General features: G+C 36.1%; 1 long non-coding RNA gene across 1 annotated transcript; it reads left to right on the top strand.

Moving 5' to 3' along the window:
- The first annotated feature begins 7,401 nt into the window (after nucleotides 1-7,401).
- On the top strand, nucleotides 7,402-11,510 carry LOC127842238 (uncharacterized). The gene is made up of 4 exons (XR_008031525.1): nucleotides 7,402-7,486; nucleotides 7,907-8,028; nucleotides 8,682-8,751; nucleotides 9,435-11,510. It is a non-coding gene; the product is annotated as an uncharacterized LOC127842238 (long non-coding RNA).
- The last annotated feature ends 1,814 nt before the right edge of the window (nucleotides 11,511-13,324 follow it).

Here is a 13,324-nt window from a genome sequence, read left to right as displayed (position 1 = left end):
GTATGCAAAAAATCCCCGTAAACAAACACAACAGATAAAACAAACACCTTGTCCTGCTAACAATGACACTCTGTTGTACATACCAAGTATGTTTATAAAATTATTATCACATAATCTTAAATGATATCGTTACAAGTAAACAGTTATTCAGTGTTTGGTATGGTACATATTCACTGTGGCATATTCTCGGGAGATCTATCGGCCATTGTAACGGTCTTCCAGCTTTCCGATTGAAGTAATTAGTTCAGCAACCAATTCGTTGCCCATTGTCCCCATTAGGTGTACAGCCTGAGCGAGGGCACGGGTGAACCCTTCCAAATCGACCCGGAAGAATTTCTCCTTGTGGTACTCTGACCCACAATTCCATCCCAATTGGTGTACGTCACCTGTAGTAAGAATGTATACCTTTACATCAAAACGCTGACAGCTTCTTAAGAATGTTCGCAAAAGGAAGGACACTGAATTCGTGTAAATCACAAGTGCAATAGTTTATGGATACTGGTATAAACATATACATTTTATCCCATTTTCAACGCGACATTGACGGTATGACAAATTGTGAAATATACTAGCCTGTATTCAACCTTGTGGGATATACCTGTCGCGTGTATGGACTACTTTTTACTTTACCACTGAATGATTTTTCATGAGAAATAAAGTCGAGAAAACTTTAGCTTCAAAATAATACGACCTTCAACCTTTATTTACTCAACAAACTAGTTCTATTAGCTGTTTTTTGCCACTAATGTTTCTAAGACATCGACCCGGAAACGCCCAACAGTCGCAGTCCTATCGGGGAGGAAGGCCTCCCCCTGCAGCGCCGGAGAGATACCAGGGGTCTCAGTACTCCGAGCCGTATTCCTTGACCGGATATGCGGCGTCCTCGGTTGCTATGGGGACCCGTGGTAAGGACGACAGACAACTCCAAGGACAAATGCAGTTACAGAGGTCGAAAGAAGGTTGGTGGCTTATTTTATATTAAACATGATCAATGCTGTCAATTCGGCACTGAGTTGATTTTTTTCAATGTATTTTTCAGTGCTAAATGAAAACACATGGTAATATACTTTTTCAAATTATGTTACACGGACCCTGTAGACAAACGGTTGTGAAAGGTGATTTCAGAGCATCAGAAAGAAACGGACTTAAAATGATATATTATTTAAAATTTAAATATTATATGTGAAGGATAAAGTCCCCATGTACATTTTTGGGACCGTTTCAATAAACATCGTAGTACACATTTACGATACGATACATGTTTCGAAGATACTTAATTGCTTAAGTCCATATCATATGATTATACATTTACAGTACCTAATTTATTCATTTGGCATCTCAAGCGCCGTATATATTTGACGAGCATGGCGAGCTAGTTCGTCTACTTATTAAGATTACAAAATTATCTCGTATGTTAAAATTGTCGTACGATCGTTAATGAAACGGCCCACAGGCTTAAGGTTTTTACAATCGAGGAGTTCCGGTAGCCTGTCGGGTTATCGCAGTGGTTAGAATACGCGTTTCTCACATAGGCGATCCGGGTTCAAATCACGCTCCCGTCATAACATGACTTTGGTTGGTGCTCACCATACCAGACAGGTGGGGCTTCCTCCGGGTACTCCGACTTTCCGCCATAGCACACGTCACTATGCAATTAAAATATCCTTCTGTAAAAATGAAATAACTAAATATTGCTGCTTTAATAAAAAATTTCGTCTCAATTTTTGTGCGTTAAATAAGTTAGTTGGTAGGATTGCTTGAACATACTCCCGATTTTAACACAATGAAGGCTCGGAAGAACCTCAAATCTTCAAAATACACACACGCAGACGCCCAATAATGACCATTACCACCTTATAAATGTTTTAGGGCATTTGTACATACAATCCCTTTTTACAGTATACACTATTTCAACTATTGTAAGAGGTATGTAGACAGATAGCCTTATAAACTATAGCCAGCAAGCAGATGGTGTATTCCGTATTTGGCAACTTCCTGGGTATCCTAGAGGAGTATGAGGCACGCCAGTCTCCCAATAGGCACTTCCGGCGCTTCGATATTGCCATCGCGGACCAGTCGCAGAAGACCGACGAAGATGTGAATTGATAACGTAGTCTTGAAATAAAACTCATTTTTGAATGAATGAACTTGCAGATATTATAAAGAAACGCCAATAGGATAATTGTAAAAAAAATACGTTTTTACATACTTAATATAATTACACCAAGAACTTGCAGATGCCAAGTACATTAATCATAAATGTACTCAGTATCGCAATTTGGCGAGGTGTCAGTGTAATGCTGTGTCGTTGATCTTTATTATAAATTGAGCGTCATAAACATATGCGTTATATCGAGTCGGTGTCCGTTTCAATTTAAGGCGCGGCCACTGTAATAATTTGAGTAGACGGTTTCTGTTTTAGATCGAGAGTATCGTGGAGAATGTGCGTCGGTCTCGGTATCACTTTGGTAATGCGGTTTCCGTTTTAGATTGAGAGTATCGTTGAGACCCAGTTCCGGTCCTGTAACAGCGATGTGCGCTACGAGGTTAAAGAACAGCTCCAATGGAAAGCTATCCAGGTCAGTCACTGGAAACAAACACGCTGCATTACACTGAATTAATAAGCACTTTTCACTTCTCTCATATATGCGATGCAATAGAGTCATTTGCTTACCTTTATTCATAATTAATACTGGCTAATTGTTTGTAATCACAGACTGCATCTATAACGTTGGATATAATCAGTATATAATGTTGAATTGTTATTTCCATTGAACAATTGATCTTGAGCGTTAAACAACAAAATGTTAACCGCCACTGAATTCAGATGCTTACATCGGCAAGTAATATCTGCGCAACATTCTTTCAAATAGACAGTTGCAGTTCTTTCTATCAAACATTGAATAGGCTGCGTTCTGAGAAAAAAGATCTGAATGTATGTGCTTAGAAAAAGCGTCTTAGATTAACATGTGATGACCGCACTCGCTAATCACTTTTGAACTTTCCGCCTTTACTCGATTTTCCTTAAGCAGAGAACTCATTTTAGCTAAATCTCATAAACAACTGCACACTGTCGCCACTGATAAGCCTGTGCAGACCACACTAGCATTGCATACATTATATTGCTCTCCAATGAAAAGTCACTCACTTTCATGTTTATTACAGGAACAAAGCGTATTGGCAAAGCCATTCCGAGGCTCGTACCAGCTCTGGGCAGATTCATCGAAAGAAATCCGGATAAATTTACGAGTTTACAGTACATGAAATGCAGTAACAGACTGGATGTGAACACTAAATAGTATTCAGGTTATCATAATCAGCGCTACTGATTACCTGCTATCCAAATATGTTGCTATGGGAATAACATTTAAAGTGATCGAGTTCTCATGAAAATTATAAAGAACATTATCCTTGTATTCATACTTTTAATTACAGTAAAATTATTATTGTCAAGTTACAATCAAACGAAAGTATTGTATTTTAAAGTATAATTGATTGTGAAGTTTATCATTTTAAAACAGATATTTATTCCGCTAATATGTAATATAAGACGTTTTCATCAGTTTAAATAGATCCTCATGTAAAATTACAAGTGTGCAATAAAGACTTAGTACCTTTACTAAATGATAATTTATTATGCATAATAAATCGCGTTTGCTTTATGCTTTTCATATCCGAGTAGCATACATCATGTATTTATTGCTGATTTTTAAAGGTGTCTACAAGCGTCGTATGATGAGGCCATTGCCTCTACATAAATGCACAGACCGAAAATAAATTAGTTTATAAAATTCATTTGAACAATTATAGCAAAAAGGTTTATTGGGCTGTTGCATGTTTTGCGAATTACAGGAGTTCGATGCACTATACATGTTGGATATGTTTTGTGTTATAACATAATTCAAATCAATAGATACTAGTACATGTTTGTTTTATGTAAAAACTAAGTTCTGGGAGTTAGAGATGATACCCCTCGGCTTTAATTTTCCTCTGATAAAAAATCGACTCTTCTGTTCCGAATCGAATTTTATCAATATCTACCGGAAGATACATGTAGACAAACCAATACGTTATCCCGGTTTGAATAACTTCCGGATTGTTTAAAATGTCAGATTTTTCGAAAACTGTTCCACTTCTGTTGAAATAGTTCCTCTTTTTTTCCATGAAGAGTGCTGTTTTTGGAATAGTTTGAGGTATTTATGGGACGACATATCATTTTCAAAGCCACATAAATACATTTCTCTCGACGATATCCGAACATTTACGAGCAAACGATACATTGGCTTCGGGCAGCGGGAAGCCAATCTCATGTTCGCTCGTAAATGTTCGGATATCGTCGCGAGAAATTCACATGGAATTTATTGTCACACAAAAATAAAAGCGAGCATTTTGCTTCTCGTTAAATCTATGTTTCCAAAGCACATCTAGCGTTAAAATTTCGGCTATTGCTTTAAGGAACATTGTTTTTTTGTTATGTGTTAATGTTATTTTGCGATATATTTCACGAAATATTCCTAGACTTTGTAGTATTAAAGGGATTTTTTCACGTTTTGGTAAATTGACAAAATTGAAAAAAGTTGTTTCAGATTGGCAAATATTCGTTTTAGTTATGATATTTGTGAGGAAACAGAAATACTGAACATTAACCATGGTCTAATATAGCCATTATATGCATCTTTTGACGATTTAAAAACCTGAAAATTATAAAGCGTTGCAACGCGAAACGATTGAATAATTTGGAGAGTTCTGTTGTTGTCGTTTAATTTTGTGAAACTACGAAGATTGCTTATATAAAGTATAAAATACATCCCATGTTCATACTTGGCAGGATGGCCGAGCGGTCTAATTGATTTTTACTCCAGGACTCCCTGGGTCTGTTCGAGCCCTACTGCGGGCTATTTTTTTCATTTTTAAAATTTTATTCTTGATTTTGTACTGGAGCTTTTTAGATCCAATGTTTACATTAATCAATATAAAGCATTTTAATGACAAACTTCAAAACATGCCAAAATCTGTGAAAAGGCCCCTTTAATGAGCTGTTAAAGAATAAATCATGCATCAAAATAGTGTATTGTTAAGCGAGCCTTGGTAACAATACGACCTGTTTTCGAAAGCAATCGCTCCGATGGCACGGATGTCGATGGCACGGACAAAAGCTTCCGCGTCACATGCGCAATTACTGGGAAGCATTTTTATTTTAACACCACCATGGCAAAAGGTCGCCATCGCGTTAACAATTCACGCGCATGTTTGTTTACGTATCATACCGCGCAACTTAAGAGCAATTGCACAAATTCTAAATTTAATGATTTATTTAATAAACACGTGGTGGCATCGTTAGTGACGTAAATTACTACTACTTATAATAATTTCTGATAAAACTAATACGACGTAAACTCGACACGATTATAAATACGAAAGCATTTCTTGATGAAATTGTTTCGTATTAACACTTTAGTTTTGCGAGCAACCAGTGTTGGATATTTGTAAGCAAAACTTCAAAGTAATCCGTCTAAAGCCTCAACTATTTTTTATCGCGTGTTACATAAATGTGTCAATTACGTCGTCGATAATAGCCCCTACTCACCGCTTGTTAAACAAAATGTTTGTAACCACAAAGTACGATTTATAGCTTCATAGCTTTATTACTTTGTTTATTGAGACGATATTTATTACCGTCGATGGTGCAGTATGTTGTTCTAACTACTCGCAAGCGCAAGTTTGCAGTTTGTCACATGCGAAACGTAAAATAGTACGAATGATTCCACGAAAAAGCATAATCAATTCTTTTCAGAATAACCTTTTCCCGAAAATGTAACCGGTTAACTGGTCGTTCCGGCAGGTTAATAACCGGTTAACCTCTTGCATGCCCAGTATTTTTGTATTTAAACATTTTAAATCATATCACATCGTATAAAGTTTAACGTGTTCGCTAATAAATCAATGATATTTGCTTTAACGATAAGGCTAGATGTAATAATAAAGTGAGCCGCAATACACAGTTATATGACCGGATATCACACGAATTTAGTAACTAAGATTGATTTCAATGTTTAAGTTAACAACAAAAGAATTATAAATAGGGACAAAATGGCTTCAAATTTAGAGGATATAATTGATAGAGGATGTGACTCGTTTTTTTTACTTTTCTTGCTTTACCTGTGAGGACAAGGGCGGAAACACAGAGGCTGAATTTTACTGCAAGGAATGTTCTAAATTTTGGTGTAAGAAATGTGTGGAGCATCATAACTATCTTTACAAGAAGCATGCAATCTTGGACAAGGACAACATCAACAAATGGCCGAAAACTGATGAAGGTGAATTAGAGCAATCTGAGAAGCACACGAAAGGGAAACTGACAGGAATCTTTGAGGACCACAGGTGAGATGATAATATGTTATGTTTGCCATGTCTACAATCATCAGTAAGAACAGGTGCACTCTTTTTCAAATGTTGTAACACACACGTTGGCTAACTTGTTTTCTTTTATACCTAATGATAAAAAATGACCTTTCTGCAGTGAAATAACAGCAGTGAAAAGAACAAATTGTTATTTTCACCGGTGAAAAGAACAAATTTTCGGAACTCCTTTTTCTATTTTTAGATTATCATAAATAAATTTATATATATTTTCTATGATCAAGAGTGAATTAAAATCGTCATTCCACCGAATCCAACACATTTTCTTTTTTTATTGTATGCTTTTTCACCGTTTATTTAAATTGTAAAAGAGTTTAACTGGAGAATTTCGCTGGTATAATGACGTCATTTCGTCACACTTATGACGTCATTTTGTGTTTTGAAATGTATTGAGGTACGCCACGGGAGAAACTCCGAGAAAGGGTAACTTTTCAAGAAAAGGGAAACAGCTGTTAATTATTTTCTTGAAAAAGGGGCATCAAAGAAACAGAAAATGTGTTCATGTCAGTGTAAGATCGTTTGTTATTTCACTTGTGATCATAGAAAAATAATATTTTCACTCGTGGCTGCGCCACTCGTGAACATATATTTTCTATGATCACTCGTGAAATAACAAACGATCTTACACTGACATGAACAAAAATCCACTACATCTTTCTAAAGTTCAAATAAAAAGTTCCCAAAGCACGTGGGATTGAAATAGATTTAAGTTCCTCGAGTAAAGGTGTTTGAAGAAACACCCCATGAGTAAACTCTGTTTGATTTCATTTCAGCATAGCCGGTATTGAGCTGACACGCTGATTAATCACGACATTGTGTTAAATTTCATGACATGATTTGATGATATTGTGTTTTTCTGTTCAATTTTCGTGTGTGTTTTTTTATAAATAAAGACAAAGGTTTAGGGAAAATTATGCGAAATGACAAGATATACCATGCCAAGGCTCGTGTTTTACTAATCTAACATTGTCTTTTTTTCTGGCAACTTCAGTCAACACGTAAAACCAAACAAGACGGAGAAATATTCCTCTAGATTCATGGTTGAACGCGACGGAATGAACCAACGGTATTGTATTAACTTACGTATTTTCTATCTTTAACTGATTTGACAAATTCTCACACCATGAACCGCTACTTTTTTGTGTCTTTTGATTGCAGGAACCAGTAGTATCTTTTGTTTTAATTCTATAAACAATTATCGTAAATGATTATAATACAACTGGCTCTGGTCCGTACAAGTTATGTTACGTTTATTACGTAAAAAATGGGTGGCATAATAATACTTTTTCACCATCAATTTGACAATACAAACAATGATCCACAATTCTGCAAACGTTTGTTATTTTTTCACATGTACCTGTTATTATTTAATTATATGGTCGTTAATTAACCTATCGAATAAATCCTTTTTTCCGACAACACTGTACATATTAAGAGTTTTATTAATCATGAAACTAATTCTAAACATGTTCTAATTACTGTTTAGGCCACTCAAGTTACTAAGAAAACAGTTTGGAAACGTCCCACCGTCGCTACCCTATCGGGGCGGAAAGGCTCTCGTTGCACCGCCCGAGAGGTTCCAGGGGTCCTCTGTGGCTACGAAAACTGGTAAGGACGAGAACAACTCACAACTTTACGAATAAATGCAGTTTCAGAGGTCGACAGACGGCCGATGGCTAATTTTTCAGTTTGTATTTCAGTGGTAAATGAAAACACCTGGTTGCATACTTTTTCAATTAATTGTGAACCATAAGACAAAAAACATAAAGATAGCTGTCGTAAAAAGATCTTTAGAAAAAATAGACTTAAATGATGCATATTATTTCCATTTCCGTATAAGATGTGAAAGAAATGTAGTGTTCATTTCAATACAGATTTTCAATACGCTCCTTACATACATGATCCGGGTACAATCCGCGTTCCCGGCAGCACATATGAGTGGATGGTGGTATCCACACCGGACAGGTGGAGATTTCTTTGGGTACTCCCGCTTCCCACCACAGCACAAGGAACATCAATTTTTTTCCTTACTTTACAAACTAATTGCATCTGTTATTCAAAATATGTCCAATTTTCCGGACTCATGAAAGCCAATTGCTGGGATGCACTTCGGATCGTCATATAATGCAGGCGCGAAAGCACCTCGTCAACTTAAAAACACGCGAATGTTCACTATTTGCGAGTACCACCCATGGAATTTTTAAATGGTATTTAAAGACAAAAAAACGGCTCATAGTCATAATAGTTTTGCCCTCTTTCAGGTGAGACTAACAACAGACACGTGTGGGTCGAACTAACGGACTTCAGATGCTCTTCAAAATGTCCTTCAAAGTGAGTTATATAAAAAAAAAAAATTTCGGTGGAATTTTTTGGTTGTTGATGTTCTCTTGCTCTTCACTGGAAATAAAATATCCCTAAAACCCTGTCTGATGACCCGTATTTGAAATGGAATTACGGACCGCTTCACACACTTGCAAACAGCCATATTTACTAAGACATGATCATAGTTAGTCTAATTGCATCCCATACAAGTTTTTAGGGTTAAGGGGCGTTCCGACTTGAAACACTGGGCTTACTAACAATCAGGATTAATTGTAAATAACTCTTGTAAATCTACTTATATCTCTAGTTTCGTTCCGGAAGGCAAATGTCATGATTGATCCATGGAGCCATTGAACTAAATCATGTTTGTAAATCGTAAAGTGTACATATCAAGAACAAAAGTAAACCGAAAGGTATGGGAATTAAAGTTGTGAAATAGATATATAAATTGCCCATTGTCAATCTCTGTTATTACTCAATTAGATTTGTGCATATTACATTTATATATAGTCAAATAAAATTAAATTAAATGGGATAGCAAATGATGCTTTGTATCGCAAATGCAAAAGCCGTTTTCAAGTGATGTTGACGGTATACATGGCGTTCTATCTTATTAAACCAAATATGTTGGCTTTGCGAGTAATTCGTTACAAAGATGTTTTTTAATACGAAAGTTTGTAACAACGTTTCAGAAAGCCGGGGAACTGGCATTGTTTGAAGGATGACGAACCTGTGTTAATTTCCCAGCTAGGGGTCATCAAATGTAAGAGCGGTGAGCATCAAGGTAAACAACATCGTCGAAAAAAAAAGTTGTTTGTTTTTTGTTTTAAGTCCATATCGGCGGTATTTTTTCTTAAATTATGTGATGTATACATTTGAATGTATATATTATTTTTCAGCAGAATTTCAACGACTTCGAAAGGTGTGTGGATGAACGAAAAAAAGATATAAGCCTCCTGTGGAATCCCGTGGCACAGTATTATTATTCTGAAGCAAAATTATAACTAAGCATTTATACACGTAAATGAAACAAGCTTTAAGCGACTTTTTAATGAATACTAATAAAAAATGCTATGTTATTTATTAAAAGATCATGGCATTTTAACCGCTAATATGCCCCTTAAGACTAACGTTTCAATCACGTGGTGTTTATATCTTAATGTGCCAATACAAAATGCATACACTAGAGTTATACGCTCGACATCCTATTCATATGTGGTCATAGAGGCTCTTATTAAATATTGTTAGAACGGTTGACTTTGTTTTTTCAATGAACTTCCAGGGGATATTTAACAAATACACATACAGAGAAACTTTAGCGGCACCACCAGGAGATAAATCTTAATGTACACTGCGGTCCTTTACTTATGGAAAAGAACCTTTTGCTAAACATTTGGACCCAAACAAATACACTTGACAAAACAAACAAGTACAATACGAAAGCACAAACATGAAATAAACTGTGGTCACCGCATTGGAACGGTCAATGCAAAAGAACTGTTGGTTGAAACCGATTTCTAGGAGCTCCAAACTTTGCACTTGGACCAGCATTCTTCATAAAACATTTAAGTTTTGAAATAAATTAATCCCATAGCCCTACGATAGAAATGAAACGGATGCCCGATTACCCCGATATGTGTTTGTCAAACTAACGCCGTGAAGTAATGAAAATAGCTCTCGGGTAGATCTACCTAGGTGTCGGGTTGGGTATCAGTACTCCATGTTGAGAATGTGCCAGTGACTTATGTAATCGAATATATGCTAAAATGACTATATGTACTTTTTAGAAGATTTATCCATCGTTAACATGTTTAAATTTGGCGTATAAAATTACTAATACGCAAGTAAAGGTATGAAATAAAGGATTTTTAGATTGTATTGAGAAATCTGCTTTATGGGTACTGCTTCTTTCTGTTGAAGTCGACGAGGCAGTACATTTGTGTATACATGTTTTCCACTAAAGTAGTAGTGAGGTTGCATTCTAAAGATGCAACTCTTTGAAAAGACCAGATTTCAGCAGTAGTTATATAATGTATTCGACGCATCCCAAAGTGCATTTATTTTTATTATTTATTATTCAAATATGAATGTTAAGGCAATAACGCGTGTATAATTGTATATGTTTATACGAGTATCCATAACCTATTGCACTTGTAATTGGCATGTGTTCAATGTCCTTTCTTTTGCGAACATCCTTAAGAAGCTGTCAGCGTTTTGATGTAAAGGTAAAACTTCTTACTACAGGTGACGTACACCAATGGGGATGGAATTGTGGGTCAGAGTACCACAAGGGAAAATTATTTTTCCAGTCCGATATGGAGGAATTTACCTGGGCCCTCTCTCAGGCCGTACAGCTAATTGGGAGAATGGGCAGCGTATGGACTAGGGAACTCATAACTTCAATCGGAAAGCAGTACGACAGGTCAAACAGCCGAAATAATTCCCGAGAATGTGCCACAGCGAATCTGTTCCATACAAAACACTGAATAACTTTTCAATTGTTAGGATATCATTTAAGACTATGTGATAATTCTTTTTATTAACAAACTTGGTCTTTACGACAAGCGTCATTGTTAGTTGGACAATGTGTTTATATTCAGATTGTAACATCTGTTGTATTTGTTTCGGGGGTTTCTTTTATGCATATATTTTCAATATCGATTATATGTTGATGTTGTTGTTGTATTTAGAATATTGTCATTCTAAAATTTAGGAATTGATTTCAATACATGACAACTTGCATGTTTACTTAAGCGTATTTGTGATTCTATTTCAATATTTCCATTAAAATTAAAATAACAAAATCGTCGTTCATACTGGTTTTAATCCCACTAACAGGCGTGCTAGTCGAAACAAAACCCTGATAAGTAAACTTAACTTTATTTCAGCATATCCGGCAAAAAAATCTTACATTAATGAAGACATTTGGTTAACTTTCATATCATTATTTGATGTTCATTCTGTGTGTGTTTTTCTGGTCAATTCTGCAATTTTCTAATTTATTTTAATCAAGACCGAAATGTAAGAAAACAATTGATACGAAAACTAACCAAGTATTGTCAATTATATGGCAACTTTAGCAGTTTCTTTTATCTGTTTGCAAGAAAATGATCCGAATTCTTGAGAAGCTTATGAGACGAATAAAATACCAAGCAACTTTTAACATAGACCAGTTTATTTTCTCAACATAAGCCTTAACCTTTTGCTAAGGCTTGTGCTTTAGGTTTTTAAAGCCGCGGTAAACAAACTGATCTGCATTCACACAAACCAATTCTGTATATGCTTTTCATTCAGCTTTTATTTCGCAAAGAATAAACATCTTGACTCAATGACATTCACTCAGACGGGTCAATACGTAAAACCGACCAGGAAGGAGAAACGGGTCTTTAGATTTACGTTTGAACACGGCGGAATGGACCAAAGGTATTTTATAACCGTACTTATTTTCTATCTTTATCTTAATTTCAATATAGAAAATTCATAAAACCATTCCGCTGTTCGTGTATGTGTGTGCGTATTTTGATTGCAGCAACGTGTAATTACTTTCGTTTCAATTCTGTAAAAAGTATGCCACTAATAAGAAACAAACGATCCTGAATTAGCATAACACGACTGGCTCCGGTTAATACGAATAATGTTACGTTTATCATATCATATATTAGTAATATTTCTCGTCAGAGCACAAGGTTCACATAAATACATTAGTGTGAAAAATTGCCAAAATGGCTGGTATTATTATACATTTTAACATTTCAATTTTTAAAAATACAAAAAACGGTCCAAAATACCAGGCACGGTTATTTTCACACTATAAACGGTTTTTAGTAAATATGGATGATTAACTGAATGAAAATTGAAACCAGTTTTTCCACCATCAATGTACATGTTTTTGTTTTATTTACTCATGACACGTATAACATAAAGTTCTACTGACTATTTTTTGCCACTCATGTTTCCAAGACATCGACCCGGAAACGCCCACCGTCGCAGTCCTTTCGTGGAGAAAGGCCTCCCGCTGCACCTCCGGAGAGGTTCCAGGGGTCTCAGTACTCCGAGCCGTATCCCTTGACCGGATATGCGGCGTCCTCGGTTGCTAGGGGGACCCGTGGTAAGGACGAGTACGGCGGACAACTCCAAGAACAAAGGCAGTTACAGAGGTCGAAGGAAGGTTGGTGGCCTATTTTGTATTAAAACTTACATGTACCAATGCTGTCAATTCGACACTGAGTTGATACATTTTTCAGTTTATATTTCAGTGCTAAATGAAAACACATGGAAGCATACTTTTTGTAATTTATGTTTAACTATAAGACACACAACCTGTAGAGAAACAGCCGTGAAAGTTGTTTTCAGAGATTCAAAAAGAAATGGACTTAAAAAGACGTAACATTTCAATTTTAAGTATAAGCTGTTTAGGGAAAAGTCTGCATGTAAATCAGGTTTTGACAATCGAGGAGTCGCGATAGCCTGTCTGGTTAGCGCAGTGGATAGGATACGCGCTTCTCTCATAGGCGATCCGGGTTCAAACCACGCTCCCGGCATAACATGACTTTGGATTGTGCTAACCATACCAGAAAAGTGC

This window comes from Dreissena polymorpha, chromosome 8 (assembly GCF_020536995.1).
Source record: "Dreissena polymorpha isolate Duluth1 chromosome 8, UMN_Dpol_1.0, whole genome shotgun sequence".
Taxonomy (NCBI): domain Eukaryota; kingdom Metazoa; phylum Mollusca; class Bivalvia; order Myida; family Dreissenidae; genus Dreissena; species Dreissena polymorpha.
The sequence above is the reverse complement of the archived record's forward strand: the minus strand, read 5'-3'. Positions and strand labels throughout refer to the sequence as shown.